This window comes from Schistocerca nitens, chromosome 1, assembly GCF_023898315.1.
Source record: "Schistocerca nitens isolate TAMUIC-IGC-003100 chromosome 1, iqSchNite1.1, whole genome shotgun sequence".
In the NCBI taxonomy this organism is placed as follows: domain Eukaryota; kingdom Metazoa; phylum Arthropoda; class Insecta; order Orthoptera; family Acrididae; genus Schistocerca; species Schistocerca nitens.
In genome coordinates, this window is record NC_064614.1 from 953,851,545 (window position 1) to 953,866,084 (window position 14,540).

At 40.6% G+C, this 14,540-nt stretch overlaps 1 protein-coding gene across 2 annotated transcripts in view; it reads right to left on the bottom strand.

The window, feature by feature from the left end:
- LOC126194701 (probable elastin-binding protein EbpS) overlaps nt 1-14,540 on the bottom strand; it is a 96,781-nt gene that overhangs the window by 19,385 nt on the left and 62,856 nt on the right. The window lies entirely within an intron of this gene.

Sequence of the window (14,540 nt, forward strand, 5' to 3'; positions counted from 1 at the left end):
AATGTGTTCCATTTTGTTGTGCCCTTCAGTAGCAGTATAGTGAGATGCACGTACTTAGACAACTGCAAGCCAAGGGATGGCCTTATGACGGGACCTGGTCTAAAACCAGTGGTCATTTACGTAAATAAAAGTGTGATTGTAGACTAATGATTTTTCCTGACTGTGTTGTTTGCTGATCCAATCAACAGTATGTGGGAAATATGTTACTAGTAATTACCACTGTACATGGAAATGAAGTTGGCTTAGTATTAAATATATATTATGGAATGTACAGGTATAACATGCCTCTCATATTCCAAAGACATTTGGAACAGCTCATCCAAAGAATAACACAATGTGTAAACTGCTTAGATGACATCACAGGAGCAGCATGTTACTAATTTAGAAGTTTCTTTCGATAGATTCCAGTCCGACTGCATTCACAGTCAACTGCAAAATACACTTTCTTTGTTTATTGTTAAATGTTTAAGCCATAGCCTCAGCAAAATGCATCTTAAGCCAGTGGCTAAGTACATCACAGAAGAGAATAGTCTGTGAGACCATAAAAATGGAAAATAATACAATCCATCTTCAGTAAAGTGACATACAATGGAAATTTTGTTCCTTAGGTCACCCAAACAGAGCAACCATTGAACTGGTTGTGCAAAAAAGATATTGCCTTTTACTGGTCCACAAACTGCTAAAAGGTCTTCATATAATTAAGAAAGTGTGTTACATTTGCTTCTGCCTAGCAACCTTCATGCCATTTAAAATGCTTACATCATGAATAGGTGCACTGCAACATGGTACCTGCACACTGTTGATGCACTGAATGCTGATGCCATTTAACAATTTGTGGTGTATGCCTCTAAAACTTATCAATGTTGCAATAAAAATTTTCCCCAGCAGAAATGGAGGCACAAGGCCTTAATTATGGAAAAAAAAGTTTCATTTATACCACTAAGGGACCAAGTACCACCTGATTATAGTCCATAAACTACTGATCTCTCTGCTCAGCCTTCAGTCAAACACGCAGAGAGATCAGCGCAGCACCTATGGATGTAGGTCTTGTTTCTTTGTAATTAGCGTGATACTCATTACATGCCCAACTCTCAACATTTCAAGTCAGATGCACTCTCCCACTTTTCCAGGGCACCCGACTACAGTTTTGACATATCTGAGGCACTGTGTTACCAAATAGAAGACAACATGCAATTGACGTGAATTTCTCATAATCACTCGTGAACGAGCTCAATTCATGAGGCAAGATATGGCAGTCTGAAGGGTGAGATTCTGTTCTATGGAAGTGACTCAAACAATTGGCAAAGGAAATAGATCCAGTGGACTGAACAATTTTTTTCTGTGTGACACCTATTAAATATCAGCAATGGAGTATTACTGTGGAATACAGATGAAGCCTCTTGCAAGGATTGTTCAGGCCCAAACAGCATGCCCGCATGAAGCTGCTCCTGTTTAGCCTTTATACGTATGGCCTAAACCACACCACCCTTGAGAGTGGGTAAATTTATATTATAATGGACTGCGCAAGAGAGCAATTTGATTTTGGGTGGTTGATACTACCTCACATTTACTGTATGAAAATGCTTATAACACAAGGCCTTATCAAATATCTTTGTTACAGAAGGAACTCCTGAAATAACAGTGTGACAGTTGTCTGCAATTAGGCTCATCTGAGTTTCAGTAATTTTGCAAGTGTAACAGTATCCAACACCTGACCACTGCTCTGTTCCACCAAATGTCCAATTCCTGGGTGGTGCAAGTGCGTGATCTGATGAAAAATATTATGTTGTCAGTGTCATCCAACATAGCTTTGACAAGATTCCTCGGATATTTTAGGTCCAGCTATGGCAATGTTGGCAGCCCAGTCATATGGGCCCAGACATTGGATGCACCCAGGCCAGAGCCCACAGATGAGGCATCATCAGTACACAGGGTTGCACATTTAGCTCAACACCAGGGTGCCATTATCAGCAACAAATGTTACAAGTCACAACTTGTCAGAGCCAGGATCTGCCAACACTATCAGCTCCAGCCACGATACTGAGAAGAGCAGAAACTTCAGCAAGCTCACCCAAAGTTGAATTGCTACATACATGTACCACTGCATGCCAACTCCCACTTAGCCCCCCCTCTAACCACCTTTCCATCAGGTATAGGCTCAGGTCCACACACTCATATCAGCTTATTCATTACTATAACCACTGTAGGTGGCACAGGTCAGAGTGACACCTAGTTGTTGCCAGCTGTTGTCCACCTGGCACTTCACACTGAATGTTCGATATTTTAGAGGAGATACAGGCTTAGACATAAAACATGGCTGCTGGCCAGCCATCACAGAGAGTAATTCCAAATCATTCACATAAAGTGCCAATAAAACAGGCTGCACTTCAGAATTCTAAGTTCTTTGTACAATCAGGCAACACTGTAGGTTACCAAAGAGTCTGGAGGAAGTGTAGACTTCCACTTGAGGTATTACAGTGCTGTATCTGCTTTCAGTCTAGTGGTAAATGTTTGCAATGTACACAAAATTGTGAGTTCTAGCCCATGACTTCCTTTATTATTTAAACTGGATTGTAGCTGTCTGCTAAAGGTAGCAATCTCTCAGAACCTCAAAGATAATTTGCTTCACTTTCTAACCTACCAGTAATAGCAAAACTTTCTGCAAAAAAACTCGTGCCTGTGTCAAGATCAGGACAATTTAAACTCGAGAGTTTCCTCACTCTACAGTGGCCAGCGGCCACTGCCACCCACAACCAACCACTTAATAATGGTTGACATCCTAACAGGCGAACATGGTGTGGAGTATCTTGAATGCATTTCTGCTTTCACACTGGTATGCATAAAATTGTTTCTTATTTTAGTTTGATTTTCCACATGAAATAACTTTGATAAATAAAGTGATCAGTGTGCAGTACACACCACATATTGGTTGCTATGAGAGTTTTTATCAAGTGTCATTTTTTTATTTGAAGTTCTATTATATGTCTTGCTATTAAAAATTGGATTCTGTACACTTGAGTCTTATGAAAGTAGTTTAAGTGTTATAAAATAGTGTCACAAGTGGAAAAAGGTGTAACATTTGCAACATATTCACTTTGAATTTAATGGAGAGATACAGGCAGCGAGGCACCTCAAAACATTTGAATTGTGTGTGGGGAGAGTGCTACTGGACAAAACACATCAGAAAAGGGTCTTCTTGTTTCAAGAAAGATCATTCTGGCAAGAATGATTTTCCACGACCAGGAAGTCTTAATAATTAAGATATGTGATGAGCTGTGACATTTACATTCAATAGGCTCAGTGCAGAGACTGGTGTAGGTGTAACACTCACTCAATTCAAAGCAACAAAAATCAAAGCATCGAGTGTTACTGTATTTTTGCTTGAATGTTATCTGTTTGCTCACTGAACATTCCTATAAATGGTGACGAGTTTTGATGGCTTTATGTTAATGTCTTAAGAAGAAACTAATGGCTGAGCCCTAACAAAACCCATCTCCTCTAGTAAATAGTATTTGAAGAGAAAATATTTTGCACCTTTTGGCACAAAAAATGGTGTTGTGCACAACAAATTCCTCCCCAGGGATGTTTCATTGCAGCTGGCATTTTGCCAAAAACTGAGACACCTTTTGGTTGCATTATAAGAAAAGCAACCAACAAAACTGCATCAAGTATTGGTACTACAAAAGAGGAGTTAGTTTTGTAAATCATCGCTCTCGTACACTGTTTCATTTGAGCTTGTGCCCTCAAATGTTTAATGTTCCCACTCCTCACAAAAATTCCTTTCTGGTTGAAAATGCAATCTAAACCTAGCTTGAAGACATCTTTAACTCCAAACGAGTAGGTTTCTGCAAGTGTGGAATTGATTAATTACAGGAGCACTGTTTTCCATAATGTGAGAGAATATAAAATGCTGTTGAAATATGCAATGTACTATAATACAAATGGCTTACAACTTAGCATCATAATCTTACAACAAAGGCTTATTTTAATAAAATAAAGTATCAGTAACATGAGCATGCCTAATCAACATGAATTAGTAAGATATTATGCACTTTGGACTTTGGAACGGTCTGTGTTTAAGTGCTGCCTGTGTCATAGTCAAGTAGTATGGAAATTTGATTGTTGGAGTAGATGCATAAAGAAGTTCTATTAAGAAATTAGCCAGTACCACAATTTCATAAATAAAATTGTGCATTCACAAAAGCCAGAAACTAAGTTGGCAGAAACAGAAACTGGATTTATCAAGTTTGCAGTATCGTAAGTTTTGTGCCCTTACTCTCTGGGGTACTGGAAGTAGTGGAAGGACTTATGATTAAGAGGTTTTTTAATATTTCCTTACTGATTTTCAATCTCGCTACTTGTAGCTCTGTTACAGGGGAAAAACATGAATTATGGCATGTAAAGAAAACTTTTATTAAACTAGCATGTGCCACATCATTACGAAGTTTCATATTCAAGTATCGATCTATCTAACCTACAGTACGTAAAAAACTGACCTCCATCACATAGTGCTACAGTTTTGACTTTATGTGCTGGAAGTGCTCTGTTGTGTCACATTATGAGACAGCCTGAAAGCTTAAGTAAGTATGCGAATCAGCCCCGCAATTTACAAAAGGTTGCTCATGCCTGGTATAGAGCACAATTACTAATAATAACCAGATGCACTGTCTACAAACAAGCATCATAAATAACTATCACAATAATTTATGTTTTTCACTCTTACGTGTCCTGAAAGCTGAAAAGCTGATTCAATTTTTGGAGAGTCTCCAGTGGTTATACCGCAAACATTATGAGCAGTAACATGTCTTTTGATTGTTACAGATTTAGAAAATATTTTCTTAAGGATACTGCCACTATCCCCAACACAGAGGAAAACAAATGAAAAGACAACAACACAGCAGTGATAGTAAAACATGAACAAACACAGAGACTTCACAAGCTATGAATAATATGACCTAAAAAGCAGGCTAAGAAAGCTGTGGAGAAAATTAATGTAGTAAATGTGGGCAATTCAAGTTTGATTCCACATTCTGCTAACATGAAAGGAGGAACAGTTGTCATCAGAACATGGAACAATGAATGCCAGATGTTGACAATAATGCCTACAATAAATTAACCTTAAGCAAAATTATCATTCAGTTTATAAATACTGAAAGAATTAAAAGTATCATCTACTCATAATGATTGCAATATAACCACTGCTTATGCTTTGTCAATGAAAGAGGAAAGCATCTACTGTATATTGAAGAGCTTTTCAGCTTGCAGTGTTAAGATACAGAGAGAACCCGAAATAACAAAAAGTTTACCAACCTGAGCAAGGGAATAATTTGTTGTGCAGTGCTTCACATCAGTGCAGACTTTATTAATTTAGTCCCTGATGGTTTCATATGTACAACACCTATGGGCTGTCATGATGTTCATATCAGAATTATCAAGGTGTAATGCAATGGTACACAAGGGCAGATACCTTTAGTATATGCCGATACTATCCACACAAGCTTATTCACGATATCCAACTATCACTATGTTGGAATATTGCCCTGACTCAGTTTTTGCCTGTGTAAGAATTTCTCAACTGTGGGTGAATAGCATTAACACCAAGGCAACAAACACAGATACATTATATGCCAATAACCACAGAAAACTGCCCTAAGATTGCGTCTTCCTGCCAATGAGCCCCCCCCCCCCCCCCCACACACACACACAACAGACTGCCCGTTGTGGAGGCAATGAAGTGTTACAGTGCTGAAGATCGCTGTGAATGGAGACATGTAGTTGAAGATGTGATTGTACAAAAAATGAATGAAAAAATGAGGTCACAACACAACACAACACAATGATGGGCGGTCATGAATTGAGTGAGTACTATATTCCCAAAGTCATATTATTCAGATTGATGCCGATTACAAGAGACATTGTTTTCAAGTTGATCTTGAGGTGTGTTTTGCAAACAATGGTGCCCAATTTAAACTACAAAGTCTGCAATTTTTAATTTGTCATATAACATATAATATTATTTATGAAAGGAGGTGCATTATACTGCAAAAATGATACTACGATAGGCCTGATAAAGTATGAAGCAAGCTATATTGACTATTATTATTTAAAGTAGTTACTTATTTCACGAAAAATTGCAGTTATGATCTATACGTATGTTTTTGAGTGAACTACATTACATATATGTATTACAGCTACATGTGAGAAATTATGCCATTGTAAAGGCGTTATGGAACTTTTATTTGCAATTTCTGTAGAAGTAACAAACAAGAGTTTGCACCACTGCAGAGGTGATATGTAGGCCTTTAACTTTTCATTTTTCAGCCTTTAGAATCTGTAGAACGTCTTGTTCCAGTCAAATGTATACTTCCCAGAAAGTCAGATTATAGCGATAATGGGTTAAGTAAATTTGCCACAAGCTATACACAACTTACGGTTGTAGCCAAAATTTATCTTTGCTCCCCCAGACTGAAGCTTACATTTAATTAGCCTTAAAAACGTTACACATATTGCATTAACAGTATCAAAATAGTCATTAAAGACAATGGAGAAGAAATTATTAACACTGATGGTTAATATAACTGCCAATGACATTTCATTGTACTCACTAACTGTAAAATACAAAAACCAATGACATCATTAGAATATGAATATTTCAAGGCACATGTCACCAAAAAAACTTAAACATTTTCTCATTGCTACAGTAAATTAAGTAAAAGATAGGAGAAATCATAATTTGCTCATAAAACAATTTTTTGGCAGTCAAAAAATTAAGTTTTCTAACTCAATGCCATTTGCTGTGCAAGAATTGGTGAGTTTACTTCATCAAAACCACAAGTAAATATCTAGTGAACATAGTAAGATAATTCAGCTCCAGTCCTGAAAGTTTATCAACTAAGCATTCTTTCCTTAGTCATCAATTTGTGATCTACATCTACATCTACATCTACATTTATACTCCGCAAGCCACCCAACGGTGCGTGGCGGAGGGCACTTTACGTGCCACTGTCATTACCTCCATTTCCTGTTCCAGTCGCGTATGGTTCGCGGGAAGAACGACTGTCTGAAAGCCTCCATGCGGGCTCTAATCTCACTAATTTTACATTCGTGATCTCCTCGGGAGGTATAAGTAGGGGGAAGCAATATATTCGATACCTCATCCAGAAACGCACCCTCTCGAAACCTGGCGAGCAAGCTACACCGCGATGCAGAGCGCCTCTCTTGCAGAGTCTGCCACTTGAGTTTGCTAAACATCTCCGTAACGCTATCACGGTTACCAAATAACCCTGTGACGAAACGTGCCGCTCTTCTTTGGATCTTCTCTATCTCCTCCGTCAACCCGATCTGGTACGGATCCCACACTGATGAGCAATACTCAAGTATAGGTCGAACGAGTGTTTTGTAAGCCACCTCCTTTGTTGATGGACTACATTTTCTAAGCACTCTCCCAATGAATCTCAACCTGGTACCCGCCTTACCAACTATTAATTTTATATGATCATTCCACTTCAAATCGTTCTGCACGCATACTCCCAGATATTTTACAGAGGTAACTGCTACCAGTGTTTGTTCCGCTATCATATAATCATACAATAAAGGATCCTTCTTTCTATGTATTCGCAATTGTCTATGTTAAGGGACAGTTGCCACTCCCTGCACCAAGTGCCTATCCGCTGCAGATCTTCCTGCATTTCGCTACAATTTTCTAATGCTGCAACTTCTCTGTATACTACAGCATCATCCGCGAAAAGCCGCATGGAACTTCCGACACTATCTACTAGGTCATTTATATATATTGTGAAAAGCAATGGTCCCATAACACTCCCCTGTGGCACGCCAGAGGTTACTTTAACGTTTGTAGACGTCTCTCCATTGATAACAACATGCTGTGTTCTGTTTGCTAAAAACTCTTCAATCCAGCCACACAGCTGGTCTGATATTCTGTAGGCTCTTACTTTGTTTATCAGGCGACAGTGCAGAACTGTATCGAACGCCTTCCGGAAGTCAAGAAAAATAGCATCTACCTGGGAGCCTGTATCTAATATTTTCTGGGTCTCATGAACAAATAAAGCGAGTTGGGTCTCACACGATCGCTGTTTCCGGAATCCATGTTGATTCCTACATAGTAGATTCTGGGTTTCCAAAAACGACATGATACTCGAGCAAAAAACATGTTCTAAAATTCTACAACAGATCGACGTCAGAGATATAGGTCTATAGTTTTACGCATCTGCTCGACGACCCTTCTTGAAGACTGGGACTACCTGTGCTCTTTTCCAATCATTTGGAACCCTCCGTTCCTCTAGATACTTGCGGTACACGGCTGTTAGAAGGGGGGCAAGTTCTTTCGCATACTCTGTGTAGAATCGAATTGGTATCCCGTCAGGTCCAGTGGACTTTCCTCTGTTGAGTGATTCCAGTTGCTTTTCTATTCCTTGGACACTTATTTCTATGTCAGCCGTTTTTTCGTTTGTGCGAGGATTTAGAGAAAGAACTGCAGTGCGGTCTTCCTCTGTGAAACAGCTTTGGAAAAAGGTGTTTAGTATTTCAGCTTTACGCGTGTCATCCTCTGTTTCAATGCCATCATCATCCCGGAGTGTCTGGATATGCTGTTTCGAGCCACTTACTGATTTAACGTAAGACCAGAACTTCCTAGGATTTTCTGTCAAGTCGGTACATAGAATTTTACTTTCGAATTCACTGAACGCTTCACGCATAGCCCTCCTTACGCTAACTTTGACATCGTTTAGCTTCTGTTTGTCTGAGAGGTTTTGGCTGCGTTTAAACTTGGAGTGAAGCTCTCTTTGCTTTCGCAGTAGTTTCCTAACTTTGTTGTTGTACCACGGTGGGTTTTTCCCATCCCTCACAGTTTTACTCGGCACGTACCTGTCTAAAACGCATTTTACGATTGCCTTGAACTTTTTCCATAAACACTCAACATTGTCAGTGTCGGAACAGAAATTTTCGTTTTGATCTGTTAGGTAGGATGAAATCTGCCTTCTATTACTCTTGCTAAACAGATAAACCTTCCTCCCTTTTTATATTCCTATTAACTTCCATATTCAGGGATGCTGCAACGGCCTTATGATCACTGATTCCCTGTTCTGCACATACAAAGTCGAAAAGTTCGGGTCTGTTTGTTATCAGTAGGTCCAAGATGTTATCTCCAAGAGTCGGTTCTCTGTTTAATTCCTCGAGGTAATTTTCGGATAGTGCACTCAGTATAATGTCACTCGATGCTCTGTCCCTACCACCCGTCCTAAACATCTGAGTGTCCCAGTCTATATCTGGTAAATTGAAATCTCCGCCTAAGACTATAACATGCTGAGAAAATTTATGTGAAATATATTCCAAATTTTCTCTCAGTTGTTCTGCCACTAATGCTGCTGAGTCGGGAGGTCGGTAAAAGGAGCCAATTATTAACCTAGCTCGGTTGTTGAGTGTAACCTCCACCCATAATAATTCACAGGAACTATCCACTTCTACTTCACTACAGGATAAACTACTACTAACAGCGACGAACACTCCACCACCGGTTGCATGCAATATATCCTTTCTAAACACCGTCTGTACCTTTGTAAAAATTTCGGCATAATTTATCTCTGGCTTCAGCCAGCTTTCTGTACCTATAACGATTTCAGCTTCGGTGCTTTCTATCAGCGCTTGAAGTTCCGGTACTTTACCAATGCAGCTTCGACAGTTGACAATTACAATACCGATTGCTGCTTGGTCCCCGCATGTCCTGACTTTGCCCCGCACCCGTTGAGGCTGTTGCCCTTTCTGTACTTGCCCAAGGCCATCTAACCTAAAAAACTGCCCGGCCCACGCCACACAACCCCTGCTACCCGTGTAGCCGCTTGTTGAGTGTAGTGGACTCCTGACCTATCCAGCGGAACCCGAAACCCCACCACCCTATGGCGCAAGTCGAGGAATCTGCAGCCCACATGGTCGCAGAACCGTCTCAGCCTGTGATTCAGACCCTCCACTCGGCTCTGTACCAAAGGTCCGCAGTCAGTCCTGTCGATGATGCTGCAGATGGTGAGCTCTGCTTTCATCCCGCTAGTGAGACTGGCAGTCTTCACCAAATCAGATAGCCGCCGGAAGCCAGAGAGGATTTCCTCCGATCCATAGCGACACACATCATTGGTGCCGACATGAGCGACCACCTGCAGATGGGTGCACCCTGTACCCTTCATGGCATCCGGAAGGACCCTTTCTACATCTGGAATGACTCCCCCCGGTATGCACACGGAGTGCACATTGGTTTTCTTCCCCTCTCTTGCTGCCATTTCCCTAAGAGGCCCCATTACGCGCCTGATGTTGGAGCTCCCAACTACCAGTAAGCCCACCCTCTGCGACTGCCCGGATCTTGCAGACTGAGGGGCAACCTCTGGAACAGGACAAGCAGCCATGTCAGGTCGAAGATCAGTATCAGCCTGAGACAGAGCCTGAAACCGGTTTGTCAGACAAACTGGAGAGGCCTTTCGTTCAGCCCTCCGGAATGTCTTTCGTCCCCTGCCACACCTTGAGACGACCTCCCACTCTACCACAGGTGAGGGATCAGCCTCAATGCGGGCAGTATCCCGGGCAACCACAGTCTTAGTCCGATCGGGGGATGCGTGGGACGAGCTGGCTGTCCCCGACAAACCCCCATCCGGATCCCCACAGTGATGCCCATTGGCAACAGCCTCAAGCTGTGTGACCGAAGCCAACACTGCCTGAAGCTGGGAGCGAAGGGATGCCAACTCAGCCTGCATCCGAACACAGCAGTTGCAGTCCCTATCCATGCTAAAAACTGTTGTGCAAAGAACGTCTGAACTAATCTACAGAGAGCGCAAACAAATCGACAAAATTTAAACGGTTATTAAAATACAAGATTGCCTAGTAAATGCAGTAATGCTGCTACCTGCGTACTGCTGACACACTCTCGGCGGCGGAAGGAGACTACGCGATTTTACACTATTCAGGTACTAAAACGCGATGCTACAACTCTCAAATACTATAATACGCCCGAAATTTATGAATTAAACAATGCAAGTACCAAAAACACGCAAAGAAATTAAGAATTAAACTATGTAACAAATGAGTGAGCTAGGAGTATACGACTTGCTGCTGCAGCTGCTTATCCAACGGCGGCAGGGAGCACACTGCTGCCAAGCCATGTCAAATACAAGTAAAACAGAGTGCAGAGGATTCTACTTATTCAAATAATAAGTGATCAGTATATTTTAAAAGAGTGGAACCAGGAGTGCAGCAAACTGATTGATTAACTAGATATAACATAAAGAACTTGTACAGTTACTGCCATTTCAGCTACACAGCAACCCGTAATATTTGTTATGCAATTATCTGCAGATTTAATGTAATTATAACAATGAAATCTGTTGTCATTTTTGTTTCATTAGTAGCTCATGAAGGCTATGTTTGTTAAGTCATTTCTCCAAGCACATCCAATAAACTTCATTACTGGTGGCCTCCCAGGTCTCCAAACCTCACATATTATGACTTTTATATGTATGGTTACGTAAAAGACTGTGTTTTTATCCCCCCTCCTTCCCTGTGCCTGACACTCTTGAGAGTCTGTGACATCGCACCGTTGAAGCCATGAATTCAATACCGAAAGACCAGCTGCTTTGTGTGTGGCAGGAAATGAGCCACTGTTTTCATATTTGCCATGTAACATGTTGCTCACATTGAATGCATAAAAATTTGAACTTTTATCTTTACAGGAATGTTATAATTATGTTACTATCTTTTGTAGTTTGGAAGCAACAAATGTTTGAAATCTGTTCCATTTTTTTAATAGCCCTGTATAGCCACTGGAGACTCTCCAAAAATGCAATAGTGTATGGTGAATAAGCTTCCCAGTTTACAGGATGCATATGAGAAAAAAATAAAAATAACTGTGGTAATTGATTTACGATGTTTAATTTACAGTTGGAGCATCTGAGTATTATTAGCCAGCACACTGTAAACACTAAACCTAGTTATGGAAATGGAAATAAAACTCGCTGATATATACTTTTCGTTTTCTGGTCCTCGGTGGCCATATCTTTCAAATGCAAACTATAGTCTCTGATGATGTTCAAGTAAAAATACAGTAATAGTGACTCTTTGACTTATGTTGCTTTGTACGAGGGTGGTTTGAAAAGTTCTCGGAATCACCATGAGATGTCAACGCTTGAGCAACGAGTTGTTCATGTGATATTCATTGGACTGTTGCCTGTAAATATGTGCCACCTCAGTGCTCTTGGAAGAGAGGTGTGGCAGTGATGTGGCTGTTGTTCCTGCGTAGTGATTTGCAAAGATGGGGGGGAGGGGGGATGGAAATCGAGATTCGAGCAGTGAGTAAGTACTTTGTAATGAAAGGTATGAAAGCAAAGGACATTCATGCCAATTTCCAGAATACACAGTGGGACTCTGCTCCTTCATATTAAACTGTTGCCACGTGGACAAATGAATTTAAATTTGATTGGGAGAGCTTAGATGATGATCCGCGCAGTGGTCAGCCACGATGAGTCACTACTCCCGATATCATTCCAGAAGCCCACAAAATGGTCATGGAGGATTGCCGAATGGAAGTTTGTGAAACTGCTCATGTTTACCAGATGTCATCTGAAAGGGTACATGACATTTTAACTGAAGAATTAGAAATGAACAAATTATCTGCAAGATGGGTGCGCCTGCACACATGTGCTGTCGCCATGGCAAAATTACATGAACTAAGATATGAATTGTTTCCCCACCCACCTTATTCACCTGATATGGCACTGTCAGACTTCAATCTCTTCCCAGAACTGAAAATTTTTCTTGATGGACAAAGATTAACTTCAAACGAAGAACGGATAGCCAGAGTTGAGACCTATTTTGCGGGCCTAGAGGAAACTCATTTTCAAGATGGAATCGAGGCACTGGGACATCGTTGGGCCAAGTGCATTAATCTACAAGGAGACTACATTGAAAAATAAAAAAAAGTTTCAGTGATATAAGTACTGTTTTTCTATTCTATTCCAAGAACTTTTCAAACCACCCTTGTATTAGAGCTTACAGTACTCTCACACCCAACACCCTCCACCTAGCCAATTGAATGGAAATGTCACCATTCATGATATATCACAATTATAGAGACTTTCTGAAGGTGGAAAATCATTCACATCAGAACGTTCTTCTTGAAACAATGAAATCCTACTCGGACGTGGTTTGTCTGACAGCACTCTCCCCACACATACTACAAATGTTTTGAGCTGCTTCCACTGCCTGCACCTCTTCACTGAACCCAAAGCAAACAATATGTCATAAATGTTAGACCTTTTTCCCCTTGAGACTATTTTGTAATACTTAAACAACTTTCATAATCCTGAAGCATGAAAAACCCAATACTTAACTGTTTAATGCATACTAAACTTCAAATAAGAAAATGACACTTGAAAAATACAGTTGTAGCAATCTCTGCATCCTGTGCAATAGTAAGGTGTTCACTAAATTTGCTGAAAATCGCTGTAGCATGAAAAGCTCTCGAGTATAAACTGTTCTGATCTTCATACAGCCACAAGCTCTGTTGTACGAGGTTATGCTTCTACTGGGGTGGTGGGAGGGGTGTAGAAAGCAATGAAAATCATCTTTGATGTTCTAACAGACTGACAGACTGAGACTTTTAGCAGACAGCCAAAATGTGTTTAAAAATGAGGGAATGAGTGGAATCAAACTTTGTTTTTTACATTGTGTCACAGTACAATCACAAAGCTGGTGGACTGGTCGCCAGGATTGACATCTTTCACTCTAAAGCACAGTCCCAACACTGAGATATCACTCAATCCTTACTGGATGATCACAGTGTCATTCTGACCCTTTGTTTGCCAGTCCAGGCCAATGTCAGGACTAGTGTCACAGTACAATCACAAAGCTGGTGGACTGGTCGCCAGGATTGACATCTTTCACTCTAAAGCCCAGTCCCAACACTGAGATATCACTCAATCCTTACTGGATGATCACAGTGTCATTCTGACCCTTTGTTTGTCAGTCCAGGCCAATGTCAGGACTAGGACCTATTTGGCCCAATGTAGTCGTTAAATGTAGAGTTGTTTTCTGCCCCAACTGAAGGTAATATAAATACGAGTGGTAAAGGTTTGTGTTAAGGCAGTAATACACTCAATAGCTGGAGCTAAATGCTCACTAGTACAGGTTGTGTTAAGCCAGTGATATGTTCCACAGCTGGAGCCAGATGCTCACTATGAAGATTAAACATAATTGTGCAATGACAGGCACACAGTTCACTTGCTTGTACAAGACTGTTTGTCACACGACATGTTAACCTGCAGTTTAAAATCCTGCTGTGTTGTTTGGATTTGCTTTGTATGGTTATATGAAGCTCGAGGTAACTTGGACCCATGACTTTGTATTTGATCATGCTTACAATTTCGCAAATTGCTCATTCCTTCTATTCATTGTCATCTGGGGCTCACTCCTAATCGTAGTCTCACTGCTCAGAATAATTAAGTTCATTCTGGACTATACTTTTGTGTATCCATTAACACTGCTTTTAA